Below are 16,558 nucleotides of genomic sequence, written 5' to 3'. Positions count from 1 at the left end.
TAAGTATCAACAAAACATGTATAATGGCTGGTAGTTGAGAGCAATTTTGTTTTATTTCCTGCTGTTAGTATATGTAAATTCAGTTTCAGTTCAGTTTGATAGATTTTTCTTCTCCTTGACTTCTGCTTTTAGTTTTAAAATAGCCTTCATTGAGACTGTAGGGGGACAGACTAAACCCCCTACATCTCTCTGCCTCAGTGCACTAAAATAAGTGACTGTATGGTGCTGTCAAATATAAATCAAACATGGGTTCTGGTATTCTCAGATTCTCTCAGGATTAATCAGCTCTCTTTTTAGTCTTTCTAAACAGCTCATTGTTGAACAGAACCTAGTCAGTTAGTTTAGTATTAGGTAATAACATAACCAGGATATAAGAGTTGCAAATGATGTCACCAGTGTTTTGCCTGTGTTTGTGTATCTCAGTTTTAGTAGGATGAATGGGCTCATTCTCCATAGAAAGCTCTCAGCTATTTGCCTTAATTATCTACAAAAATCAATCACCAAGGCCTTAGAAACGAAGCAGACTTTGAAAATAAATGCTCTTCTCAATATATTTAGAGTCCCTTTTGGTAAGTCATGGATATAGGTATGGATCTACCCGGCTGCAGCCTATGTGTGACATCATATTGTGAAGTCAAATATAAACCTCAGCCTATTCCATGGCTCTGTCCTCCATTTGAGTGAACACTGTCAAAGAACAGGTTCATATTCTCCAACGAGTAATCAACATTACATGGGTTGTCACGACAACCAGCCATAATTCAGAATGCCTCAGATGGGTCTCCACCTCAGGCAGAAGAACTAGCCTTGAGATATGAGCAGATGCTGAGACAGCCAGCCAATCACAGGTGAGCAAGGGGAAAAAGATGACATCATAGGCAAATTAGGGCAAATTAAGTGAGTCTGTGGTTTGTCGTCACCGCCCCTCCAGGAAGCCAGAGAGGGATAAATAGCAGCTGTATCACATTCAAGGATACTCGCACTGCTCCCAGGGCAGGTCTGATGGTTTTGACTAGCAGAAGTGACTTTTCGTAGCATGTTAGGAGAACTTATGCAGCAGGTTAAGAGAATTAATGTGGCAGGTTAGGAGACATAGGTTAAGGTTAGGAAACATTTTAGTGTTAGGGTTAGCTAAAATGCCAAAATTATCCCTAACGCGATTGAAAGAAATCTAGCTACAACCACGCCTGCCCTGAGAACAGTGTTGGTTTCCACTAATGTGATTTCGCTAAATGGCATCCATCCATCAGAGTCTAGTTAAGCTTCCACCACCATCAACAAAACACCAAATGATGGAATTTCTCGTGGAAGAATGATGTCGCCTCCCTCCAATAGAGTTCCAGACACTTGTAGAATCTATGCGAAGACGCATTGAAGCTGTTCTGGTAGTGGCCCAACGCCCTATTAAGACACTTTGTTGGTGTTTCCTTTATTTCTAGTTGTACCTATAGATGTAGGATCTTAATTTGAGCCAGTTTGCTACAGCAGGAAAATAATCCTGCAGCGACTTGAAATGTAAATTATTATTGATTATAAATATGGACATTTTTGTAGGGGTTTATACATTTTTCGTAAGGGAAAATCAAGTCTGAAATGTCTAAGTGTAAATTACAAACTACAGAAGCCTTTTTCAACCTCAAATACACTACACATTTTAACTACACAAATTAAGATCCTGCATATGTACCTCTGTCTGGGGGACAACTACAGTCCACTATGGTTATATTCCACCACAAGACTGGCCGGGTCCAGGAACTGTAAAACAAAAAGTCAACACATTTATGCAGCATGATATTGAGACCATTTGAAAGGCAACCTGATATTGTGGAACTATAACCAACTGAGTGTTAATCGATGAAGGTCTAATTCCTGTCATGAGAAAGGTAGGTGTATATAGGTACTGTAACTGCATATTATGTTTCTGTTACGCCTTGATAACATTTTCACATTTTAAGTGTAATAGACAGATTAAAGTAAAAACTAGCAAAATAAGAAAGAGGAAAATATTTTAGCTATTCAGACTTGAGAGTGTTTTGAAAAAAAGACAGATATGGAAATATAATCCAACCTTCCTCCTCTCTCTCGCTGAGCTGGTTTGGTCTGTCAAACAAAAGACCAACTCTGTCTGCCTCTCTCCCTCTCTGCCTCCTCCCCCAGAGCTGCTGCCTTCATTAACATGTACCCTCCCAGCCAATGGGCTGAGCAGGGCGGATGACATCATGGGCTAGGGAACAGTAAGCAGCCAGTGAAGAATCCAGCCTGCCAAACAAGACTGAGTTTGGGGTCAGGAACCGGTCTGACAAGAGAATGGCAATCCTGCACGTAAACTGTCAATAGGACTGTATATTTGAGGATGAACCTACCAGAACACTGGATCCAAAGTCGACGCACCGAACAAGAGAATGTCAAGACATATTTCAGGTAATCCCTTGTCTGTGTTTGCGATAGAGGATGTGAATGGCAGAGGGAGGGGGTTCTGTGGGGAGTGCTTTGTAGCCTTCTTTCTCTTCCTCCCTGCATTCTGCCCTGCTGGAGAGGAGGAGGAGGAGGAGGGGGAGGCGGCAGCTGTGTTGATCTACCTATCACTGTAAGAGGGAGAGAGAGAGAGAGAGATATTGGATGCCTGCATCAGTGGATTGGCTTTAAATGTCGTTACTGGCCAGCTCAATGTCCCCTCCATCCTTCCCTGGATTTTATGGACCCCCCTGTGTTTCACAAAAAGCATCTTTGTTGATGTGAGAGTCTGAATCATTCGTTTGTCAGGGCTGTGTGTGTGTGTATGTGTATGTGCGTGTGGGCGCGAGCCAGCCCTGTAGCAGAGCAGCAGCTGCAGTGGTAACACAGTAACAAAAAGAGGCAATGCTATTTTGGGTGGTGAGGTGTGAGACGGATGGCGGATGGATCTGGGGTGTAGATGCTGGGGATGGGGAGTGATGGATCTGGGGTGTAGATGCTGGGGATAGATGGGGAGTGATGGATCTGGGGTGTAGATGCTGGGGATGGATGGGGAGTGATGGATCTGGGGTGTAGATGCTGGGGATAGATGGGGAGTGATGGATCTGGGGTGTAGATGCTGGGGATGGGGAGTGATGGATCTGGGGTGTAGATGCTGGGGATGGATGGGGAGTGATGGATCTGGGGTGTAGATGCTGGGGATAGATGGGGAGTGATGGATCTGGGGTGTAGATGCTGGGGATGGGGAGTGATGGATCTGGGGTGTAGATGCTGGGGATAGATGGGGAGTGATGGATCTGGGGTGTAGATGCTGGGGATGGATGGGGAGTGATGGATCTGGGGTGTAGATGCTGGGGATAGATGGGGAGTGATGGATCTGGGGTGTAGATGCTGGGGATGGATGGGAAGTGATGGATCTGGGGTGTAGATGCTGGGGATGGATGGGGAGTGATGGATCTGGGGTGTAGATGCTGGGGATAGATGGGGAGTGAAGGATCTGGGGTGTAGATGCTGGGGATGGGGAGTGATGGATCTGGGGTGTAGATGCTGGGGATATATGGGGAGTGATGGATCTGGGGTGTAGATGCTGGGGATAGATGGGGAGTGATGGATCTGGGGTGTAGATGCTGGGGATAGATGGGGAGTGATGGATCTGGGGTGTAGATGCTGGGGATAGATGGGGAGTGATGGATCTGGGGTGTAGATGCTGGGGATGGGGAGTGATGGATCTGGGGTGTAGATGCTGGGGATGGATGGGGAGTGATGGATCTGGGGTGTAGATGCTGGGGATAGATGGGGAGTGATGGATCTGGGGTGTAGATGCTGGGGATGGGGAGTGATGGATCTGGGGTGTAGATGCTGGGGATAGATGGGGAGTGATGGATCTGGGGTGTAGATGCTGGGGATGGATGGGGAGTGATGGATCTGGGGTGTAGATGCTGGGGATAGATGGGGAGTGATGGATCTGGGGTGTAGATGCTGGGGATGGGGAGTGATGGATCTGGGGTGTAGATGCTGGGGATGGATGGGAAGTGATGGATCTGGGGTGTAGATGCTGGGGATGGATGGGGAGTGATGGATCTGGGGTGTAGATGCTGGGGATAGATGGGGAGTGAAGGATCTGGGGTGTAGATGCTGGGGATGGATGGGGAGTGATGGATCTGGGGTGTAGATGCTGGGGATAGATGGGGAGTGATGGATCTGGGGTGTAGATGCTGGGGATGGATGGGGAGTGATGGATCTGGGGTGTAGATGCTGGGGATAGATGGGGAGTGATGGATCTGGGGTGTAGATGCTGGGGATGGATGGGGAGTGATGGATCTGGGGTGTAGATGCTGGGGATAGATGGGGAGTGATGGATCTGGGGTGTAGATGCTGGGGATGGATGGGGAGTGATGGATCTGGGGTGTAGATGCTGGGGATAGATGGGGAGTGATGGATCTGGGGTGTAGATGCTGGGGATGGGGAGTGATGGATCTGGGGTGTAGATGCTGGGGATGGATGGGGAGTGATGGATCTGGGGTGTAGATGCTGGGGATAGATGGGGAGTGATGGATCTGGGGTGTAGATGCTGGGGATGGATGGGAAGTGATGGATCTGGGGTGTAGATGCTGGGGATGGATGGGAAGTGATGGATCTGGGGTGTAGATGCTGGGGATAGATGGGGAGTGATGGATCTGGGGTGTAGATGCTGGGGATGGATGGGGAGTGATGGATCTGGGGTGTAGATGCTGGGGATAGATGGGGAGTGATGGATCTGGGGTGTAGATGCTGGGGATAGATGGGGAGTGATGGATCTGGGGTGTAGATGCTGGGGATGGATGGGGAGTGATGGATCTGGGGTGTAGATGCTGGGGATATATGGGGAGTGATGGATCTGGGGTGTAGATGCTGGGGATAGATGGGGAGTGATGGATCTGGGGTGTAGATGCTGGGGATGGATGGGGAGTGATGGATCTGGGGTGTAGATGCTGGGGATAGATGGGGAGTGATGGATCTGAGGTGTAGATGCTGGGGATATATGGGGAGTGATGGATCTGGGGTGTAGATGCTGGGGATAGATGGGGAGTGATGGATCTGGGGTGTAGATGCTGGGGATAGATGGGGAGTGATGGATCTGGGGTGTAGATGCTGGGGATAGATGGGGAGTGATGGATCTGGGGTGTAGATGCTGGGGATAGATGGGGAGTGATGGATCTGGGGTGTAGATGCTGGGGATAGATGGGGAGTGATGGATGGTTATTATGTGCACAGGGACAGCCCTTTGTTATCAATGGGATGCTGCCTCTGGACCCACTTTATTTAGGGAGGTTTTCAAACATACAGACACAGAGAGCAGTGGCTCTGTCTGTCTCCTGGTTTAAACATGGATGTGTGGAGCGCTTTCATGGCCGCCCTGCCAGCTGGGAGATATACAGCGTCTGGTCACCTGACTGAGATGGGAATGGGGCGGGGAGGGAGTGTGGGTGGGGGCTGGTCCTGTGGGAGGGAGGGAGGGAGGGGAGGGAGGGGGCTGCTCCTGTGGGAGGGAGGGAGGGGGCTGCTCCTGGGTCGGTCGGTCGGTCAGTCAATCATCCAACCATTCTATCCATCACACTGGGCTACTGTTCATTTACACGCTGGCGTCAGGGCAGGATAGAGTAGGGCTGAGAGGACGAGTGAGAGATTCCACCTCTTCCTAGTAGTACAGTCATCCCCATGTTTGTGTGAAGCACAGCCTTCTGGGAAACCTGTTCCCTGTAGGAGAAGAATGCTGGGAAGGTGTCTGGGTGATGGCGGAGCTGGGAAGAGGAAGATATGGAAATGGAGAAGGAGTGATGGAGTGGGGGAAGGTGCTGTTCCCTGTGTGTGTGGGATGTGGTGTGTGTGCATGCGTGTGTGTGTTGAGCTGTGGTGTTGATACAGACATCAGGAGTGTTATATCTATTAATATCCACCCATCCAGCCCAACACCTGCTCCATCTCTCTCAACTCTTCACTCACAACAATGACACAGAACTAAAACAGCCTCTAGACCTTACATATCCTCATTGTTATTTTCTATCAGCGTGGCCCATACAATTAGGACCCACTTTAGCTATTGAGAGGATCCTGTGTGTGTGAAAGGTGCAAGGCCTCTCATTGCATATAAACATAGATCCAGCTCCCCATTCTAATTCCCTCTATTGTATTTTAATCTGTCAATGTAGAGCCATAGAAACATTGTGATTATAACAGCGGTTTATAAACAGTGTTATCTAGTCTAGTGGAATTGAAGACCTGTTATATCATGACGGTCCTCAGGTTGTTGCTGGGTGACAGACAGACAGACAGACAGACAGACAGACAGACAGACAGACAGACAGACAGACAGACAGACAGACAGACAGACAGACAGACAGACAGACAGACAGACAGACAGACAGACAGCAGAGGGAGGAAAGACAGGAAGAGATGCTGTGTGTAATAGTCCTGCATTATCTATGGATGCACCAGCTCTCTCTCTGCTCATCCACATAGACGTATGAGGTTAGGGTTTTACTCCCACCTGCCTGACTACAATGGGCATTATAGAAGAGAACTCAAGGTTAAAGGGCTGTGAGTATGAAAAATGAGCTACGCTGAACCCTTGATTACCATACAATACCTGTAGGTAATATATTCATGGATTTGTGCCCTATGTTCTGACTGATTACAGTTGCCTGTTAAGACCCACAGGCTCTAGTAAGTCAGTGCTTTATATTTCACCCTAGTCCTGAAGCCATGGCTAATCATTTTCTGTTGGACTGGTGTAGATCTGGATAATCAAGACCACCGCTTTCCTTTCCAGAGTAGGATAAAGGATAAACAGTGATGAGGGGTGTGTGTATGCGCGCGTGCGTGCGTGTGTGTGTGTGTGACAGTGAGTGCGAGGTGGGGGCGTCATAATTGATGGGTAGAACTGAGAGGGGTGCTGCTGAGGCTTATCCCCACAGGAGGGAGGCTGTGTAGAGGGGGGCTTGATAAGGAAATGGATGGATGGCCAGACCAAACAGAGGAGAGGAGAGGAGAGGAGAGGAGAGGAGAGGAGAGGAGAGGAGAGGAGAGGAGAGGAGAGGAGAGGAGAGGAGAGGAGAGAAGGGGAGAGAGAACAGTAGAGGAGAGGAGAGGACAGTAGAGCAGAAGAGAGAAAATCAGAGGAGAAGAGAGAGGACAGTAGAGGACAGCAGAGGAGAGAGGACAGTAGAGGAGAGGACAGTAGAGGGGAAGACAGTAGAGGACAGGGTAGAAATGAGGACCGTAGAGGAGAGGAGAGAGTACAGTAGAGGAGGAGAGAGGACTGTAGGGGATAAGAGAGAGGACAGTAGATGAGAGGGGAGAGGAGAGGACAGTGGAGGAGAAGAGAGAGGACATTAGAGGAGAGGAGACGACAGGAGAGGTGAGAGGACAGTATAAGAGAGAGGAGAGGACAGCAGAGGAGAGAGGGCAGTAGAGGAGAAGAGAGAGGACAGTGGAGGAGAGGACAGTAGAGGAGAGGAGAGAGGATGGTAGAGGAGATGAGAAGACAGTAGAGGAGAAGAGCGAGGACAGTAGAAGAGAGGAGAGAGGACAGTAGAGGAGAAGACAGTAAAGGAGAGGACAGGAGACAATAGGAGAGGACAGAAATGAAGACAGTAGAGGAGAGGAGAGAGGAGAGGACAGTAGAGGAGAGGGGAGAAGACAGTATAGGAGAGGACAGGAGAGGACAGTAGAGGAGAGGACAGAAATTAGGAAAGTAGCGTAGAAGAGAGAGGAAAGGACAGGAGAGGAGAGAGGAGAGGACAGTAGAGGAGAGGAGGGGACAGTAGAGGAAAGGCAAAAGGACAGTAGAGCAGAGAGGACAGTAGAGGAGAGGAGAGAGAAGAGGACAGCAGAAGAGAGAGGACAGTAGAGGAGAGAGGACAGTAGAGGAGACGAGAGAGGACAGTGGAGGAGAGAGGACAGTAGAGGAGAGGAGAGAGGAGAGGACAGCAGAGGAGAGAGGACAGTAGAGGAGAGAAGAGAGGACAGGAGAGGAGAGAGGGCAGTAGAGGAGAAGAGAGGACAGTAGAGGAGAAGAGGAGAGGAGAAAGGAGACAACAGTAGAGCAGAAAGACAATAGAGGAGAGAAGAGAGGACAGTAGAGGAGAGGAGAGGACAGCAGAGGAGAGGATAGGAGAGGAGAGAGGACAGTAGAGCAGAAAGACAATAGAGGAGAGAAGAGAGGACAGTAGAGGAGAGGAGAGGACAGCAGAGGAGAGGATAGGAGAGGAGAGAGGACAGTAGAGGAGAGGAGACCACAGTAGAGGAGAGGACAGTGGAGGAGAGGACAAAAATGAGGACAGTAGAGGAGAGGAGTGGACAGCAGAGGAGAGGAGAGAGGACAGAAGAGGAGATGACAATAAAGGAGAATAGAGGACAGAAGAGGAGAGAGGACAGTGGAGGAGAAAAGAGATAGCAGTAAAGGAGAGAGTAAAGAACAGGAGAGGAGAGGAGATGACAGTAGAAGAGAGAAGGTAGGAGAGGACAGTAGAGGAGAAAAGAGAGGACAGGAGACGAGAGGACAGTAGAGGAGATGACAGTAGAGAAGAGGAGAGAGGAAAGGAAAGGACAGTTGAGGAGAGGAGAGAGGACAGTAGAGGAGAGTAGGGGACAGTAGATGAAAGGCGAGAGGACAGTGGAAGAAAGGAGACAACAGTAGAGGAAAAAGGACAAGAGAGGAGAGAGGACAGTAGAGGAGATGAGAGGGCGGAGTACAATAGAGGAGAGAGGAGAGTAGAGTAGAGGTGAGGAGGGAGGACAGGAGATGAAAGAGTGGAGGACAGTAGAGGGGAGAGGACAGTAGAGTAGAGTAGAGGAGAGGACAGGTGAGGAGAGGAGACAATAGAGGAGAGGAGAGAGGACAATAGAGAAGAATCGAGAGGACAGTAAGGAAGAGTATAGGACAGTAGAGTAGAGGAGAGGAGAGGACATTAAAGGAGAGGAGAGGACAGTAGAGTAGAGAAGAGGGCAGTAGAGGAGAGGAGTCCACTGATTGTCAATGCTTTGTGCTCAAACCCAGCTCAGTTCTCCCTGAGCAGCAGTAACAATCTCCACCCAAATAAACATAACATCTCCTGACAACAGACTATCAAGGCCCACTGTTGCAGCTGAACACAACGGTCCACTCTCTGGCTCAGGTTGCAACACCTGGGATTGGATAGGGAGGTTGCAGGACACCTGTGGTTAAGCTCCTGGGGGCAGAAGAAAGGAGACTGGCTTTTCACAACACTTCCAGCGTGCAGTTCCATGGGTCTCACCCTCATTGACACCTCACACCTTCAGGCCTGACTGTCCACATTAACCACATACTGTTTGCTCCTCCTGTGTCACAGCTATTTCAGTAGCCCCTGGCTGCAACCATCACATAGACAGCACATAGAACATATACAAACTAGTGGTCAGTTATTTAAAATATATATATATATTTCACCTTTATTTAACCAAGTAGGCCAGTTGAGAACAAGTTCTCATTTACAACTGCGACCTGGCCAAGATAAAGCAAAGCAGTGCGACACAAACAACACAGAGTTACACTTGAGATAAACAAACGTATAGTCAATAACACAATAGAGAAATCTATATACAGTATGTGCAAATGTAGTACGATTAGGGAGGAAAGGCAATAAATAGGCCATAGTGGCAAAATAATTACAATTTAGCATTAACACGAGTGATAGATATGCAGAAGATGATGTGTAAGTAAAGATACTGGTGTGCAAAGGAGCAAAAAAACAAAAACAATATGGGGATGAGGTAGTTGGGTGGGCTATTTACAGATGGGCTGTGTACAGGTGGAATGATCGGTAAGCTGCTCTGACAGTTGATGCTTAGAGTTAGTGAGGGAGATGTAAGTCTCCAGCTTCAGTGATTTTTGCAATTCGTTCCAGTCATTTGCAGCAGAGAACGGGAAGGAAAGACAGCCAAAGCAGGAGTTGGCTTTGGGGATGACCAGTGAAATATACCTGCTGGAGCGCGTGCTACGGGTGGGTGTTGCTATGGTGACCAGTGAGCTGATATAAGGTGGGGCTTTACCTAGCAAAGAATTATAGATGACCTGGAGCCAGTGGGTTTGGCGACGAATATGTAGCGAGGGCCAGCCAACGAGAGCATACAGGTCGCAGTGGTGGGTAGTATATGGGGCTTTGGTGAGAAAACGGATGGCACTGTGATAGACTACATCCAATTTGCTGAGTAGAGTGTTGGAGGCTATTTTGTAAATGACATCGCCGAAGTCAAGGATCGGTAGGATAGTCAGTTTTACGAGGGTATGTTTAGCAGCATAAGTGAAGGAGGCTTTGTTGCGAAATAGGAAGCCGATTCTAGATTTAATTTTGGATTGGAGATGCATAATGTGAGTCTGGAAGGAGAGTTTACAGTCTAACCAAACACCTAGGTATTTGTAGTTGTCCACATATTCTTTGTCAGAACCATCCAGAGTAGTGATGCTAGATGGGCGGGCGGGTGCGGGCAGCAATCGGTTGAAGAGCATGCATTTAGTTTTACTAGCATTTAAGAGCAGTTGGAGGCCACGGAAGGAGAGTTGTATGGCATTGAAGCTCGTCTGGAGGTTTGTTAACACAGTGTCCAAAGAAGGGCCAGAAGTATACAGAATGGTGTCGTCTGCGTAGAGTTGGATCAGAGAATCACCAGCAGCAAGAGCGACATCATTGATATACACAGAGAAAAGAGTCGTCCCGAGAATTGAACCCTGTGTCAACCCCATAGATACTGCCAGAGGTCCGTAATTGGTGAACCAGGCGAGGCAGTCATTTGAGAATCCAAGGCTGTTGAGTCTGCCCATAAGAATGCGACAATTGACAGAGTTGAATGCCTTGGCCAGGTCGATGAAGACGGCTGCACAGTACTGTCTTTTATCGATGGCGGTTATGATATTGTTTAGGACCTTGAGCATGGCTGAGGTGCACCCATGACCAGCTCTGAAACCAGATCGCATAGAGGAGAAGGTACGGTGGGATTCAAAATGGTCAGTGATCTGTTTGTTAACTTGGCTTTCGAAGACTTTAGAAAGGCAGAGTAGGATACACATTGGTCTGTAACAGTTTGGGTCTAGAGTGTCTCCCCTCCCCCTTTGAAGAGGGGGATGATGGCGGCAGCTTTCCAATCTTTGAGGATCTCAGATGATATGAAAGAGAGGTTGAACAGGCTAGTAATAGGGGTTGCAACAATTGCACGGATAATTTTAGAAAGAGAGGGTCCAGATTGTCTAGCCCAGCTGTTTTGTAGGGGTCCAGATTTTGCAGCTCTTTCAGAACATCAGCTATCTGGATTTGGGTGAAGGAGATGTGGGGGAGACTTGGGCAAGTTGCTGTGGGGGGTGCAGAGCTGTTGGCCGTGGTAGGGGTTGCCAGGTGGAAAGCATGGCCAGCCATAGAAAAATGCTTATTGAAATTCTCAATTATTGTAGATTTATCAGTGGTGACAGTGTTTCCTAGCCTAAGTGCAGTGGGAAGCTGGGAGATGGTGCTCTTATTCTCCATGGACTTTACAGTGTCCCTGAACTTTTTGGAGTTTGTGCTACAGGATGCAAATTTCTGTTTGTGAAAGCTAGCCTTTGTTTTCCGAACTACCTGTGTATATTGGTTCCTAACTTCCCTGATAAGTTATATATCGTGGGGGCTATTCGATGCTAATGCAGTACGCCACAGGATGTTTTTGTGCTGGTCAAGGGCAGTCAAGTCTGGAGTGAACCAAGGGCTCTATCTGTTCTTAGTTCTACATTTTCTTAATTGGGCATGCTTATTTAAGATGGTGAGGAAAGCACTTTTAAAGAATAACCAGGCATCCTCTACTGACGGAATGAGGTCAATATCCTTCTAGGATACCCTGGCCAGGTCGATTAGAAGTGTTTTAAGGAGTGTTTGACAGTGATGAGGGGTGGTCGTTTGACCGCGGACCCATTACGGACACAGACAATGAGGCAGTGATTGCTGAGATCCTGGTTGAAGACAGCAGAGGTGTATTTAGAGGACAGGTTGGTCAGGATGATATCTATGAGGGTGCCCGTGTTTACGGATTTAGGGTTGTACCTGGTAGGTTCCTTGATACTTTGTGTGAGATTGAGGGCATCTAACTTAGATTGTAGGACATCTGGGGTGTTAAGCATATCCCAGTTTAGGTCACCTAACAGTACAAACTCTGAAGATAAATCGGAGGCAATTAATTCACATATGGTGTCCAGGGCACAGCTGGAGGCTGAGGGGGGTCTATAACAAGCGGCAACAGTTAGAGACTTATTTCTGGAAAGGTAGATTTTTAAAAGTTATTGTTTCTGTCTCTTAATATGAGTGAAATAAGAGATGAGATCAGAATAAGAGCTGTGTGTACAGTACAGTGAGGGAAAAAAGTATTTCATCCCCTGCTGATTTTCTACGTTTGCCCACCGACAAAGAAATGATCAGTCTATAATTTTAATGGTAGGTTTATTTGAACAGTGAGAGGCAGAATAACAACCAAAAAATCCAGAAAATGCATGTAAAAAATGTTAGAAATTGATTTGCATTTTAATGACGGAAATAAGTATTTGACCCCTCTGCAAAACATGACTTAGTACTTGGTGGCAAAACCCTTGTTGGCAATCACAGAGGTCAGACGTTTCTTGTAGTTGGCCACCAGGTTTGCACACATCTCAGGAAGGATTTTGTCCCACTCCTCTTTGCAGATCTTCTCCAAGTCATTAAGGTTTCGAGGCTGACGTTTGGCAACTCGAACCTTCAGCTCCCTCTACAGATTTTCTATGGGATTAAGGTCTGGAGACTGGCTAGGCCACTACAGGACCTTAATGTGCTTCTTCTTGAGCCACTCCTTTGTTGCCTTGGCCGTGTGTTTTGGGTCATTGTCACGCTGGAATACCCATCCACGACCCATTTTCAATGCCCTGGCTGAGGGAAGGAGGTTCTCACCCAAGATTTGACGGTACATGGCCCCGTCCATCGTCCCTTTGATGCGGTGAAGTTGTCCTGTCCCCTTAGCAGAAAAACACCCCGAAAGCATAATGTTTCCACCTCCATGTTTGACAGTGGGGATGGTGTTCTTGGGGTCATAGGCAGCATTCCTCCTTCTCCAAACACGGCAAGTTGAGTTGATGCCAAAGAGCTCCATTTTGGTCTCATCTGACCACAACACTTTCACCCAGTTGTCCTCTGAATCATTCAGATGTTCATTGGCAAACCTTGCGGGCGCGGCAGGATTTCAGTCCTTCATGGCGTAGTGTGTTACCAATTGTTTTCTTGGTGACTATGGTCCCAGCTGCCTTGAGATCATTGACAAGATCCTCCCGTGTAGTTCTGGGCTGATTCCTCACCGTTCTCATGATCATTGCAACTCCACGAGGTGAGATCTTGCATGGAGCCCCAGGCCGAGGGAGATTGACAGTTATTTTGTGTTTCTTCCATTTGTGAATAATCGCACCAACTGTTGTCACCTTCTCACCAAGCTGCTTGGCAATGGTCTTGTAGCCCATTCCAGCCTTGTGTAGGTCTACAATCTTGTCCCTGACATCCTTGGAGAGCTCTTTGGTCTTGGCCATGGTGGAGAGTTTGGAATCTGATTGATTGCTTCTGTGGACAGGTGTCTTTTATACAGGTAACAAGCTGCGGTTAGGAGCACTCCCTTTAAGAGTGTGCTCCTAATCTCAGCTCGTTACCTGTATAAAAGACACCTGGGAGCCAGAAATCTTTCTGATTGAGAGGGGGTCAAATACTTATTTCCCTCATTAAAATGCAAATCAATTTATAACATTTTTGACATGCGTTTTTCTGCATTCTTTTGTTGTTATTCTGTCTCTCACTGTTCAAATAAACCTGCCATTAAAATTATAGACTGATCATTTCTTTGTCAGTGGGCAAATGTACAAAATCAGCAGGGGATCAAATACTTTTTTCCCTCACTGTATATTAGCTTGCGGTAGTCTATTCATAAACATACAAAGGCTTGTCCCAGCTAGCCTACAGGTTAGTTGTGGCCTGGCTGCTTGTCCAGTCAGTCACTGCTGTTTGTGTTGACTGTGTGTGCTGTACTACCTCAGGACAGGTCAGGATGGGGGTTGGTTGGTGTGTGTAACCCAACGCATGGGGCTTATCTTACATCACCTCAGCCAACTCCTAACAAAAGCTCCAGAAGACCAAACGCCTTGTCTCTGCCTGCAGCTTGTCAGCTGGCCACCAGAAATGTGATATTACATACAAATAGACCTCCATTCGTCCGTCTACTTAGGATAGTAATACTGCATGGTCTTAGAACACTTTGGGCTCTATTTTAACAAACCTAACACAATGGTCAATCTAAGTGCAGGAGGTAGCGCTATAGGTTCGGTAGTGTGTTAGAAATATTTTTGCTATTGACATTGTCACCGTTATCATCGCACTTGCTGCCGTTGGCGCTCTAAGGGCTGGGTTTTGATGAATAAACACGTTGTGGATGTGTCGAGGCTTGGCCCCTCACTGGCCAATCAGAACGAGCTCCATGGCGAAAGATGTGGTTACTTCAAGCTGTGTATTTACAGTCTTTTATGTATTGCCTAGTCTGTTATAATTTGTTAAATGGCTTACAGAAACAAAATAACAAAATGTAGACCTATGTTTGCTAAATACGTTAACCATTTGCAGTCCAAATTGTTCTAAATAATTGCATGGCTTTAATAGTTTTCACACTGTTTATAGGGGCTAGCCTACTGCAAATTGCATTATGGCTGTGCATGGACATGCCAAACATTGTCAATAAGCAAGATTAAATGAATTATTGATAAAGCCTAAAAAGAGAACAAATAATTCGAATCAAATTCTAAACACAACGAAACAGCAACTTGTTTTAAATAGGATATGTCACACTTACAGGCACCATAAGTTCTCCCCGTGGCCATATAATATTAAATCAACACAGACTATGGAGGGTTTACGCACATCCAAACTTTACACAGTAGCTGGACAAAGATCCAACATAAATAGAAAGGGAGAATGTCCACTCCGTTATACTGCTCCCCAATAGGCCTAGAGTTTCGGAGCATAATCAGACCCATCTTACAGATCACATCTCATTCAGACATCTCCAGAAGATGTCTGGAGCAATCAGCTTTTTTTTTAGCAATCAGCTTTTTTTAAAATGACAACAATAAATGCATGTAAAATGTAATGATATCATGAATAAGGCTAAAAAGACAGCCATTGCTGTTGAACCAGCCTTCGTTATAGTAGGCTTAAGGGAGTGCTTGGGTTTTTAACATATGAAACGGAAAACAAGCAATTTTTACAGGTTCTTTGGTTCACCGGTATTCACTAAGGTTCTCATCTGTTGTTTCATGATGGGCATGGACACATTACCTACATCATGGAGGAGTTTTTACACACCTCCAAAATGGGACCTGCATGGCTAAAATAATGTGGGCCTTCCTACAATGCACAGATAGAAAAGTCAGCTCCTGTTTTACTCCTCTCAAACTTGATATTTTAATAAAGTTTTGGTGATTAAGAGCCAAACCCTTTATCGACACTCTTGACTACTTCGCGGTTGCATTGGGCAGACAAAAAAAAGCCTTCATTGAGAAGAGGCTATCCTAGGTTTTTTAGTCAAATAACATTTAATTGGAAAAACATTAGTGTTTTATGTTTCTAAATACAAAGTATACAGACACCAAAAGCACATTAGGCTATTCTTGTTCCATGTTCATATGGTCAGTGTGCATCACGGCTGGATAGGCTGCGTTTCCACTGTCTAAACTCATGCCATAACCAACTGCGTTATGCTAAAACCAGCTATTGGTTGCTCTTAAATATCCCTATCAGTGCTGCCTGAAATTAGCACCATGAATCACGCTTATAAGCACACACCTCAAATATTTCCCCCCCGCCTATCTGAGCGCAAGCGAGCTGATATAAGACAGGTAATTGCCGAACATGGCGTTAGGACTGGAAAATGCCAGTGCCGCCTTAACGCCAGCCGAAAAATAGAGCCCTTTGGTGCAGACGACCGCTGGGCAGTGGGCAATGTGCTCTGCCAGAGTGGAGGAGGGAAGTATTGGTGTATGCTTTGGTCTGAGTGTAGTAGTAAAGTGGCTTGGTCTTAAGAAGTGTGCCTACTCCGTGTGTTGTAGTGTAGTGTGTGGAGCTGTAGTGTTGCAGTGCTGTCAGAGCCACGTCTGTGTACTGGATTAGCATGGAGGCTTGAGAGCCATCTGGCCATTTTGCCTGAAAGAGGGGGAGGTGGGGTGAGGAGGGGGGAGGAGGGGGAACACTCACACATTGAAATATGTAAATATGTAATATCCTCTGTAGCTCTGTTGGTAGAGCTTGGCGCTTGGAATGCCAGGATAGTGGTTTAGATTCCCTGGACCACCCGTACGTAAAATATATGCACGCATGAATGTAAGGGGCTTTGGATTAAAGCGTCCGCTAAATGGCACATATTATTATTATTACTTTAAAATCCTCAATGTTCACTTTCAGGGTTAGATTTAGAGTTTCAGCAGGGCTGCCTGAAAATAACTCACTGATCATCTGAAACTAACACTGTTATGAGACAGACTTCTCCAACAGGTCAGTGGAGCCTGAGACAGACAGACAGACAGACAGAC

The 16,558-nt window shown here is 46.8% G+C and overlaps 1 protein-coding gene across 1 annotated transcript in view; it reads left to right on the top strand.

Annotated features, from left to right (window-relative positions):
* The first annotated feature begins 2,241 nt into the window (after window positions 1-2,241).
* Window positions 2,242-16,558, top strand: part of LOC115202625 (serine/threonine-protein kinase PAK 3-like) — a 67,858-nt gene continuing 53,541 nt past the window's right edge. Inside the window, exon 1 of the mRNA XM_029766714.1 lies at window positions 2,242-2,421. The gene's annotated coding sequence lies outside the window, so the exon portion shown is untranslated. The remainder of the gene's footprint in view (window positions 2,422-16,558) is intronic.

The sequence above is a fragment of the Salmo trutta genome, chromosome 12, assembly GCF_901001165.1.
Source record: "Salmo trutta chromosome 12, fSalTru1.1, whole genome shotgun sequence".
Classification (NCBI taxonomy): Eukaryota; Metazoa; Chordata; class Actinopteri; order Salmoniformes; family Salmonidae; genus Salmo; species Salmo trutta.
This window is presented reverse-complemented; position numbering and strand designations above follow the sequence as displayed.